The following is a 12,230-nucleotide window of genomic DNA, read 5'->3' as shown; positions in this document are numbered from 1 at the left end:
CCTCGGCCACTGTAGTCTGGCTGCTGCTGGCTCTGCACTTGGCAGGGGCACCAATTACCTGCTAACTGCCCAATTCTGCAGCCTTACCTGTTTTTGTTGTTGTTGTTATTGTTAATCACCCGAGGATATTTTCCCATTGATTTTTAGAGAGAGGGGAAGGGAGGGGGAGAGAGAGAGAGAAACATCGATGTGAGAGAGACACATCGATTGGTTGCCTCCTGACCGTGCCCAGACCAGGGCCAGAGATGGAGCCTGCAACCGAGGTATGTGCCCTTGACCAAAATCAAACCCGGGACCTTTCAGTCCGAGGGCAGTGAGCCAAATCGGCTAGGGCAGTGGTCGACAAACAGTGGCTCGTGAGCCACATGCGGCTCTTTGGCCCCTTGAGTGTGGCTCTGCCACAAAATACCACGTGCGGGCACGCACGTACAGTGCGATTGAAACTTCGTGGCCCATGCGCAGAAGTCGGTTTTTGGCCTGGGCGAGTCTATTTTGAAGAAGTGGCGTTAGAACACTCAAGGGGCCAAAGAGCCGCATGTGGCTCGCGAGCCGCGGTTTGCCGACCACTGGGCTAGGGCTTACCTGTTTTTTAAAATATATATATTTTTATTGATTTCAGAGAAGAAGGGAGAGGAAGAGATAGAAACACCAATGATGAGAGTGAGTCATTGATCGGCTGCCTCCTGCATACCCCCACTGGGGACCGAGCTCGCAACCCGGGTATGTGCCCTGACCGAGAATCGAAATGTGACCTCCTGCCAAAACCGGTTTGGCTCAGTGGATGGAGCGTCAGCCTGCAGACTGAAAGGTCCCAGGTTCGATTCCGGTCAAGGGCATGTACCTTGGTTGCGGGCACATCCCCAGTAGGGGGTGTGCAAGAGGCAGCTGATCGATATTTCTCTCTCATCGATGTTTCTAACTCTCTATCCCTCTCTCTTCCTCTCTGTAAAATTCAATAAAATATATTAAAAAAATGAAAAAAAAGAAATGTGACCTCCTGGTTCATAGCTTGATGCTCAACCACTGAGCCACACTGTCCAGGTACCTGTTTTTACTGAGGACCCTCCACCCTCCTCCAAAGACCCCCCCCCTTAGGGAGCACGTCCTTTCTCATGGCTTCTGCCAGCTCTGAAATCCAGCTGCCTTTAGCCACCTCCTTTGCGCTGGCCTTAAGCTCAATAAAGCCAAGGCCTCCTGGCCTCACTGCCCTGTTCTCAGTGCCATGACTCTTCAGCACTCCGCACTCAAGTCCCTGGTCATGCAGCCACTCCTGCAGGTGGAGGGAAAGTCTGGCCTGCCAAGCTGAGGGCCGGAGCTGTGTGAGCCCCAGCTGGGCCACCCATAGCAAGAATGGCTCTTGGCATTGGTCAGTGCCTGCCACGTGCCAGGTGCCGGGCTAGAGGCTCTGCGTGAAACGAAAGGAAAGAGTCCCGGCCACAGCCTTGCCAGGGCCTTTGGCAGCCTGGAAAGCTGGGCTCGCTGCCCAAGGACACCTGGAAAGCTGTGTTCCCCTAACTGCAAGAGAAAGCACACCCAGCACTTCCACTCCTAGGTATCTCCCCTAAAGAACTGAAGACATGTACACACAGCCCGCCTGGTGTGACTCTGTGGTTGAGCATTGACCTATGAACCAGGAGGTCACGGTTCGATTCCGTGGTCAGGGCACATGCCTGGGTTGTGGGCTTGATCCTCAGTAGGGGGTGTGCAGGAAGCTGCTGATCAATGATTCTCTCTCATCATTGATGTTTCTCTCTTTCTCCCTCTCCCTCCCTCTCTGAAGTCAATAAATATATATTAAAAAAAAACATGTCCACACTAAAAAACTTGTACAAGAATGCTCCTAGCAGCACTATTCATAAGAAGTCAAAAGATAAAAACAGTCCAAAATGGAATCAACAGGTGAATGAATAAACAAAATGTGGACAATGGAGTTCAGCCATAACAAGAAATGGAGTTCTGACCCCTGGCACAACATGAATGAACCTCAAATGATGCTGAATGAGAGAAGCCAGTCACAAAAGGCCATATAGTGTATGATTCCATTCATATGAAATGCCCAGAATAGGCAAATCCAGAGACAGAGAGGAGATTAGTGGTTGCCAGGGGCTGGGAGTTGGGGCAACGAGGAATGACTGCTAATGGGAACAGGGATTCCTTTGGTGGTGATGGAAATATCCTAAAATTAGATCGTGACGGTGCAGCCACTGTGGAAAACAGTTTGGCAATTCCTCAAAAAATTAAAAATAGAATTACTACGTGATCCAGCAACTCCACTTCTGGGTATATACCCAAAATAAGCGAAAGCAGGGGCTCTTAGCGGGAACATGTTCAAGTGGCTCACAGTGTAGCTTAATGTGACAATGTCAGATCCTTAGAAGTCAACCCCAGGTCATTGTGACTTCCAAATCCACGCTTTTCCCTCTTCCTCGGTCGCAGGGAGCTCCGTTTGCCTGTCTCCACCAGGTTCAAAGGATCAGAGCATCTGAAGATGTGAGAGCTGGACATGGGCCTCCTCTGAGATCGCCTGTCCCATCTGGTCCCTTCTGAGCACTGGACACAGGACCACCTGTTCCTGGCACCACCATGGACTGGCTGGGTGGCCTTGGATGGGGTGACCTTGACATTTTGGGCCAGGTTTGCCTTCTGTCTAAAGGGAGAAGACCATGCCCAGCCGGTGTGGTTCCATGGTTGAGAGTCAATCTATGAACCAAGAGATCGCAGTTTGATTCCTGGTCTGGGCACATGCCTGGGTTGTGGGCTCAATCCCCAGTAGGGGGCGTGCTGGAGGCAGCCAATCAATAACTCTCTCTCATCATTGATGTTTCTATCTCTTCTCCCTCGCCCTTCTTCTCTCTAAAATCCATAAAAACATATTTAAAAAATAAAATAAAGGGAGAAGGCTAGTCCTGCCTGCCCCCAGCCCTGGCCCCATGGGGCTGCCATGTCGGTCGGAAGCCCTTTGAGAACAATGTGTAGTGCCATCTCAGGGAGAGTCTAGCAGAGGAGGGTCAGGACATCTGGGGGAAGCCTCCAGCTTGAGCCCTGGAAGTTGCCCACCACCTGCCAGGCCCGCTCTTGCCCAGCATCACACTGGTTTGCCCCACTGAGCTCAGTCATGAGTTGGCCCCAAGACCCTGGAGAAGGGGAGGGGAGATGGCAGAGGCAGGAGGAGGTGGGGATGGCAGTGAGTCCTGGGCCATCACTGTTTCTGCAGAGTAGGGTGCTAATTGATGATTAGGGCTAACAGAAGATCAAGTCCTGTTTTAGCAGAAAGCAGATTACTGCCCTGGAAAGTCACCCAGCACCTGGGCGCACACGTGCGCTCCCCGAGGTTCAGTGAAAGCTCACTTGGGTCCCGCGCTATGGTGGATGAAAGAGGAGCGGCACTTGAGAAGGAGATGAAGAACAAGGAGGGGGCGAAATGTGGGTGAAGAGCAGCAGGAGAAATAGGAGAGGCCCTCCACTGTGCCCTCCTCCCCCCGTCTCCCTCCCTCGCCGCCAGCTGGGGCCGCAAGCCAGGCTGGAAGATCAGATGGCCAACTTGTCTAATCCAACTACTCTTAAGCAACTGGGAGGGGCCATGATTAGGAGCCCTGGGGGCTGGCTGTCACCTTGATTCAGCTCTGGCTTTGGGCAGCAGTCGGTGGCTGCTACAACGACAAGGCAAGGAACAACTTGGCCATTTGCCTTTGACTTTTTATTTTATTTTAATGAAGTATACATAACATCAAATGTACCAGATGAACCATTTTTAAATTTTATTTTTCAATTAAAGTTTACCTTTAATATTATTTTGTATTAGTTTCAGGTGTACAGCATAGTGGTTAGACAATCATATACTTTACAAAGTGTTCCCCTGTTATTTCCAGGACCCACCTGGCATGGTACATAGTTATTACAATATTATTGACTACTAGAGGCCTGGTGCACGAAATTCATGCACTTGCGCGGGGGCGGGGGGTGCGTCCCTCAGCCCCAGCCTGCCGCCTCTCGAAGTCCGGGAGCCCTTGAGGGAAGTCTGACTGATGGCTTAGGCCCGCTATCCACAGGGAGCCACCAGTCAGATATCCTTAGCACTGCCTCGGAGGCGGAAGAGGCTCCCACCACAGCCACTGCACTCGCCAGCCCTGAGCCCAGCTTCTGGCTGAATGGCACTCCCCCTGTGGGAGCGCACTGACCACTAGGGGGCAGCTCCTGCATTGAGCGTCTGTCCCCTGGTGGTCAGTGCATGTCCTAGCAACTGGTCTTTGCTGTAAGGTTGATTTGCATATTAGCCTTTTATCATATAGGATATTTTCTATGTTGTGCTTTATATCTTCGTGACTAAACTACCAATTTGTACTTCTTAATCCCTTCACCTTTTTTCACCCACTCTCCAATCCCCTCCCCTCTGGCAACCATCAGTCTGTTCTCAGTATCTGAGGCTGTTTCTGTTTTCTTGTTCATTTATATTGTTCTTTGGATTCCATATAAGTGAAATCATATTGTATTTGTCCTTCTCTGACTGACTTATTTCACTTAGCATAATACCCTCTAGGTCCACCCATGCTGTTGCAAATGGTAAGATTTCATTCTTTTTATGCATTGTCTATATGTACCACAGCTTCTTTATCCACTGGAAATGGATATTCACTATTGATGGGCACTTGAGTTACTTCCATATTTGGTTATTGAAAATAATGCTGCCATGAACATAGGGGTGCATATATTCTTTCAAATTAGTGTTTTGGATTTCTTTGGCTATATTCCCAGAAGTGGAATTGCTGGGTCATAAGGCAGTTCCATTTTTATTTTTTTGAGGAACCTCCATACTGTTCTCCACAGTGGCTGCAACAGTCTGCATTCCCACCAGCAGTGCATGAGGGTTCCATTTTCTCCATCCACATCCTTCGCCAACATTTTTTGTTGATTTATTGGTGACAGCCATTCTGACAGGCGTGAGGTGATATCTCAGTGTGGTTTTAATTTGCATCTCTGATGATTAGTGAGTTGAGCATCTTTTCATATGTCTCTTGGCCATCTGCATGTCCTCTTTGAAACGTCTATTCAGGTCCTTTGCCCATTTTTAAATTGGGTTGTTTGTTTTTTTGTTGTTGAGTTGTATGAGTTCTTTATAAAATTCGGATATTAACCTCTTATCAGACGTATCATTGGCAAATACTTTCTCTTATTCAGTAGGATGCCTTTCATTTTGTTGATGGGTTCCTTTGCTATGAAAAATGTTTTTAGTTTGATGTGATCCCATTTGTTTACTTTTTCTTTTGTTTCCCTTGTCCAAGGAGCTACTTCATAAAAAATATTGCTAAGCCAAAACCGGTTTGGCTCAGTGGATGGAGCGTCGGTCTGCGGACTGAGGGGTCCCAGGTTCGATTCCGGTCAAGGGCATGTACATTGGTTGCGGGCACATCCCCAGTAGGGGGTGTGCAGGAGGCAGCTGGTCGATGTTTCTCTCTCATCGATGTTTCTAGCTCTCTATCCCTCTCCCTTCCTCTCTGTAGAAAATCAATAAAATATATTTTAAAAAAATTATTGCTAAGAGAAATGTCAGAGATTTTACTGCCTATTTTCTTGTAGGAGTTTTATGGCTTTGAGCCTTACATTTAAGTCTATAATCCATCTTGAGTTTATTCTTATATATGGTGTAAGAGGATGGTCTAATTTCATTTTTTTGCATGTATCTGCCTAATTTTCTCAGCACCATTTATTGAATAGACTCTCCTTACCATTGTATGTTCTTGCATACTTTGTTAAATATTAATTGACCATATAGGCATGGATTTATTTCTGGGTTCTCTATTCTTTTTTTAATTTTTAATTTTTTTATTGATTTCAAAGAGGAAGGGAGAGGGAGAGAGAGATAGAAACATCAATGATGAGAGAGTATCATGGATTGACTGCCTCGTGCACACCCCCTACTGGGGACTGAAGCTGTAAACCCAGGCATGTACCCTTGACTGGAATTGAACCTGGAACCCTTCAGTTTGCAGGCTAATGCTCTATCCTCTGAGCCAAACCGGCTAGGGCTATTGATCTATATATCTGTTTTTATGCCAGTACCATGCTGTTTTAATTGTTATAGCCTTGTAGTATAGTTTGATATCAGTGTGATTCCTCCAACTTTGTTCTTCTTTCTAAAGATTGCTGAGGTTATTTGAGGTCTTTTATGGTTCCATTATAAATTTTTGGATTATTTGTTCTCGTTCTGTGAAATATGCCACTGGTATTTTGATAGGAATTGTGTTGAGTCTATAAATTGTCTTGGATAGTATGGACATTGTAATGTTAATTCTTCCTATCCATGGAAGCACCATATATGCTTCCATTTATTTGTATCTGAACTTTGAATGGATTAAAACTCATATCTCCACACCCAATTCCATTTGCTGTGGTAGCCACATGATCACCAAAGAAGAGAAAGAGTTTTATTCCTGTATGGTATTATAGAATTTTACTCCAGAAAAACCTGTTGGGCTTTTGTTGCTTTGTCTTCTTTTTTTGTTTCGTTTTCCTTTACTATTTTTTAAAATTAATCCTCACCCGAGGAGTGCAGATTTTCTATTGATTTTCAGAGTGGAAGTGAGGGATGAGGGAAGACTAAAACATCCATGTGAGAGAGACACATCGATTGGTTGCCTCCTGCCTGCACCCAGGGCCAGAGATCCAGGTATGTGCCTGCAACCTAGGTACATGCCCTTGACTAGAATCAAAGCCCTGGACCCTTCAGTCCATGGGGCCCACGCTCTATTCAGAGCCAAACTGGCTAGGGCTAATTTTTAAATCAATTTTTCTTCTTTTTACTTGAAAAAAAAAAAGTATTTTCTTTCCAATCTGATTCATAGTTACAATCAAGTTCAAAGCCAAGCCTTAAACTGGCCATAATTTGCACTGTAATGAAACGATGTGGTGTTTGGGTCACTCAGGCTCAGGGTGCTCAGCAGGGGCAGGCCAGCGCAGAAGCTGCCACCACAGGCTTCTCTTCTCACATTAGCATCATTTATGTCACAACTGGCCTCTTTGTGTCCTGGGACAAAGACAAAATGAAATTCGCTTCACAAATCCTAACCTTCAAGGGTAAGAAAGAGGAGAGAGGTGTAATATTGTGTATTAATTGGACGTTTCGATCTGAACCCTCCTTGTTTTAAATACACATGTACAGATTGATATATTTGATGCATATTTCCAGGTACTGCCTATCAGAAGTGCACGGTGAGCCTGGCATACCTCTGTGGTGCCAGAAACTGTGGGGAATGGCAAAAGGACACGGGAGCCAACTCGACCGGGCTCCCACTGGCCAAACTTGTGACAAATTGAGCATCGAAAAGAATTTCTGACAAGAATGGAGTCTACGCAAGCCTCTGACTTCCTACTGGCGCGCATAATGTTTCCTGTTTGTGTTTGAACGACTTGGGTTTTCCGGTTTTCCAGCTCCTTGCGGGCTCTAAGCATAGGGACCCTTGAGGGGCTGGAAGGGGCCACCACTAGACCTGAGCGCTAGCTCTCGGGCGCCCTCTTCTGGCGCCGCCGTGCCTCTCGCCCAGCTACATGGCACTGCGTGGCCATTCAGGGTCGCTTTCGCTTTCTTTGCCTCTTTTATCCCTTCTGCTGAGCAGGTCTCTGTCTTGATTCTTCTCAGATCCGCCCACAGCTGTCCCCACGCAGGATCCACCTGCGGGGTCATCCTGGTTAGTGCGTCCTGGGTAGCGCAGGGACCCTCTATACCACCCCACCGCCCTGCCACACCCTAGTGGCTGCTGGTCCTACAGATTCTTCAGTTGTCTGCTTCCTGGTTTCAGAAAACATGTAGATTGGGGTGGGGTGGGGTGTCATGCAGTCTTCCTGTGTTTTTTTTTTTATTTTAGAAGAGGGGGAATTCGGGGGTTTTGTTGCCTTCCTACTCCTACCCGAACCCAGAAATCTCTTCATTTTTTTTTCTTTTAAAAAATGGTTTTTTAAATTGTGGTAAACTACACATAACATTAAATTCGCCATCGCGACCATTTTCAGGTGTGCAACTCAGTGGCATTAATACATTCCCATCATCTGCAATTACAGTTGTGGTCCAGGTAATTGGTTTCTTATTTTCTCTGTCACAGATAGTGGAAATCAGACAAAAAGCTTACACAATAATATGCAATTAAAATGATCGACAAGATGTGCCCAGACAATATGATTCCCTTTCACTGTCCACCACTGCTAGGGAAGAAATTCCAAACAGAAGCCCAGGGCGAATCCTTTTTAACAGTAGTATTTCCTGTAGCTTGGGGCCAGGTGTTTTTATTGTGTGTATTCCCTTCATCTGTTATTATGTGTATTCCTTTCATCCGTCCCATCTTTTTTACACAGTGCAACGAGAGATGTGCTTTGTTTCCATTGTTCTAGAAATGTTTTTACTGCCTTTGATTCAGGGACAGAAAGCTTGTCCCCACTGGGTCCAAAAGCAGGGTGCCCTTCCTTCTCTGGGGAGGGGGGGGTGACTTGCTTGCCTCTGTGTATGGTTGTGACCCTCCCTGTTAGAGGAGGCCCCAAGCTATTTCCTGCGAGGCCCAGCCTTGTTCTGTATGGCTGGGTATCTGAATCTGAGCTTTCCCTTTGCAAGTGACATTTCTGGTGAGGTTGTGATTACAAATGTCACTTTGCAAGTGACATTTCTGGTGAGGTATAGACTGGGAGGCAAGAGGACCCAGTTGGGATTGACCAGTGCAGGTAACTGCTTTGCTCGGAAGCCCAGCAGCCCCAGGGAAGAGGAGCGGCGCATTGTTGCTACCAAAATGCTCAGGGCCCAGCCAACTGCCTTCAGTCAAGTTCTCCATTGCCTTGTTATAAACTGCAGCTGAAGTTAGGTATACACTGAGTGGCCAGATTATTGTGATCTCTGAACGCATAATAATCTGGCCACTCAGTGTGTGTGTGTGTGTGTGTGTGTGTGTGTGTGTGTGTGTATGAGGCCTGGTGCATGAATTCGTGCATGGGTGTGGTCCAGCCAGCCTGCCAGGGGGAGGGGACATGGGCGGTTGGCCGGCCTGCCTGCTGGTCGAACTCCTGGTCGAGGGGACAATTTGCCTATTAGCCTTTTATTATATAGGATATACACTGAGTGGCCAGATTATTATGCGTTCAGGGATCATAATAATCTGGCCACTCAGTGTAAGTGCATTATGATTTTGCTATGGTCTCAATGTCTGTGTTCCCTCCCCCCCCCATTCATATGTTGAAATCCTGATGCCCAATGAGCTGGTATCAGTAAGTGAGGCCTTTGGGAGGTGGTTAAATTATGAAGGCAGAGCCCTTGTGAACGAGATTATATTCTTATAAAAGAGGCCTGAGCTTGGCCGGCATGGCTCAGTGGTTGAGCATCGACTTATGAACCAGGAGGTCACGGTTTGCTTCTGAGTCAGGGCACATGCCTGCGTTGTGGGCTCAATCCCCAGTGTGGGGTGTGCAGGAGGCAGCCAGTCAATGATTCTCTCTTATCATTGATGCTTCTATCTCCCTCTCCCTTCCTCTCTGAAATCAATAAAAACATATTTTTTGAAAAAGAGGCCTGAGAGAGACCCGTTCCCCTTCTGCCATGTGAGGATACAATGGGAAGTCTTCAGTGACTTAGAAAAGAGGCCTCATCCAACCATCAGGGTCCAGCTTCCAGACTTCCAGCTTCCAGAACTGTGAGAGATAAATTTCTATTGTTCATAAGCCAAACAGTGTATGGTATTTTGTTACAGCAGCCCAAACAGACTCATTAAACTAGTATCAAAATAGTGGGAGTGCTGCTGTAACAAATACCTAAAAACATGGAAGCGGCTTTGAACCTGGGTAATGAGTAGAGGCTGGAAGAATTTGGAGGCATGTTCTAGAAAAAGTGTACATTGCTATGAATGGACCTTTAAAAGCAATTCTGGTGAGGATCCAGAAGATAGAGAGGAGAGTTGTAGAGAGAGCCTCGGTCTTCTTAGGGCAGGGGTCCTCAAACTTTTTAAACAGGGGGCCAGTTCACTGTCCCTCAGACCGTTGGAGGGCCGGACTATAGTTTAAAAAAAACTAGGTACAAATTCCTATGCACACTGCACTTATCTTATTTTGAAGTAAAAAAACAAAACTGCGAAAACACCCGCATGTGGCCCGCAGGCCGTAGTTTGAGGATGCCTATCTTAGGGAATACCTAACAGGTCACGCACAGAATGTTGGCAAAAATATGGTAAGGGCCATTCTGATGTGGTCTTAGACTGAAATGAGGAATGTTACTGGGTATTGGAGGAAAGGCCATTCTTGTTATAAAGTCGCAATGAACTTGGCTGAATTGTGTTCATGCCCTAGTGTTTTGTTGAAGGTAGAATTTGTGAGCAATGAAATGGGGTATTTGGTTGTGGAAATATCTAAATATCGTGGAGAAGGCGTGCCTTGGCTCCTCTTGAATGCTTGCAGTAAAATGTGAAAAGAGCAAAATGACTTAAAGATAAAATGGTTAATCAAAAGGGAAACAGAACTTAAAGATTAGGAAAATTCTCAGCCTATTCATATTGAACAACAAAAAAAAGACGACAAAGCAAGTTTTGAAGCAAACACTAAGGGCATGTGTGGTCAAGCAACTCTTCAATAAGGAAATTAGTATGGGTGTGAACCACGGACTTCCTCAGCCATCCTAGCAGTAAAATTGCTGATTTGAACTGAAGCGGAAGGAGACAGGAAGGAGTGAAGAAGGCTGTGGGACTTCTTACATTGTACAGGACGGCACCATAGAGCTATTCTTCAAGACAAGGGATGGACCCCAAAGGTCAGAGATCATCAGCGCTGCTTCCTTGGTGGTGCTGCTCAAAGTGTGGGGGCCAATCCATGCCCAGTAGAGTTCCAGGGGAATGTCTTCTTCAACCTGGACTTTGAAGGATGGAGCCAACTTGGACCTTTGACCCAGGCAGAGGGCCTTAGCTAGGGCAATGCCTAGCAGAGCATGGGGTCGGGGCCACCCTCAGGGCCCAGACTGATAGAACCACCTGTGAGTAATTCCAGCCTCAGAGAGCCACAGGCATGCAACTCCAAACTGTGAGAGTTGACACATGGGCCACACCCAGGAAAGCAATGAGGACAGGGATGCCCCAGAGTGTCCAGAAGGTAGGCCCTCTGCCCTAGTGGGCCCGATGAGCAGAGCCTCAAGTTCAATAAAATGATTCTCAAGCCTTTAGATTTGATGCTCCTTGCCCTGTTGGGACTGACTTGCTTGGAACCTGTCAGCCCTTTCTTTCCAATTTCTCCCGTTTCCAGTTTCTCCCTCTGCCTATTCTGCCATTGTATTTTGGAAGCACAGGGATTGATGGATTTACAGGTTCACAGCTGTAGAGGAATTTGCCTCATAATTAATCAGACCTCAAGGCTTTTTTTTATAATATATTTTATTGATTTTTTTACAGAGAGGAATGAAGAGGGATAGAAAGTTAGAAACATCAATGAGAGAGAAACATCAATCAGCTGCCTCCTGCATACCCCCTACTGGGGATGTGCCCGCAACCAAGGTACATGCCCTTGACCGGAATCGAACCTGGGACCCTTCACTCTGCAGGCCAATGTTCTGTTCACTGAGCCAAACTGGTTAGGGCCAGACCTCAAGTCTTACTCATATCTGATTTACATGGCATTTAAATCCAACTTTAGACTTTTAAATATATATATATTTTTATTGATTTCAGAGAGAGAGGGAGAGAGGGAGAGAGAGAAACATCAATGATGAGAAAGAATTATTGATTGGCTGCCTCCTGCACGCCCCTCACTGGGGATTGAGCCCGCAACCTGAGCATGTGCCCTGACCAGGAATTGAAGCGTGACCTCCAGGTTCATAGGTCATCACTCAACCACTGAGCCATGCTGGTCAGGCCAGACTTTAGACTTTTGAGCCAATGCTGAAACTGGTTAAGACTTTTAGGGTTGTTGGGACAGAATGAATGTATTTTGCATGTGAGGAAGACATGGATTTTGGGGGTCCAGGGACAGAATGCTAAGACAAATTTGAATGAATGAAAGTCAAGGTGAGTATGTCCTCAACCCGAATTCCTCTATCAAAGGCTAGTTGTGGGTTTTCGAATCACTCGTTATGCGAGTATCTGAATCTCGCTCTGTGGTCATTGCCTTCAGGTTTTCTTAAGCATTTTCTGCATTACAATACTTCCCTTTCCCATGGTGGCATCTATGAAATCTAATGTGATCCTGATGTCAGTGGGCTGTGCAGTCCAGTCCGCAGAAGCATA

Source organism: Cnephaeus nilssonii, assembly GCF_951640355.1.
Source record: "Cnephaeus nilssonii genome assembly, chromosome: X".
Classification (NCBI taxonomy): domain Eukaryota; kingdom Metazoa; phylum Chordata; class Mammalia; order Chiroptera; family Vespertilionidae; genus Cnephaeus; species Cnephaeus nilssonii.
This window is presented reverse-complemented; position numbering follows the sequence as displayed.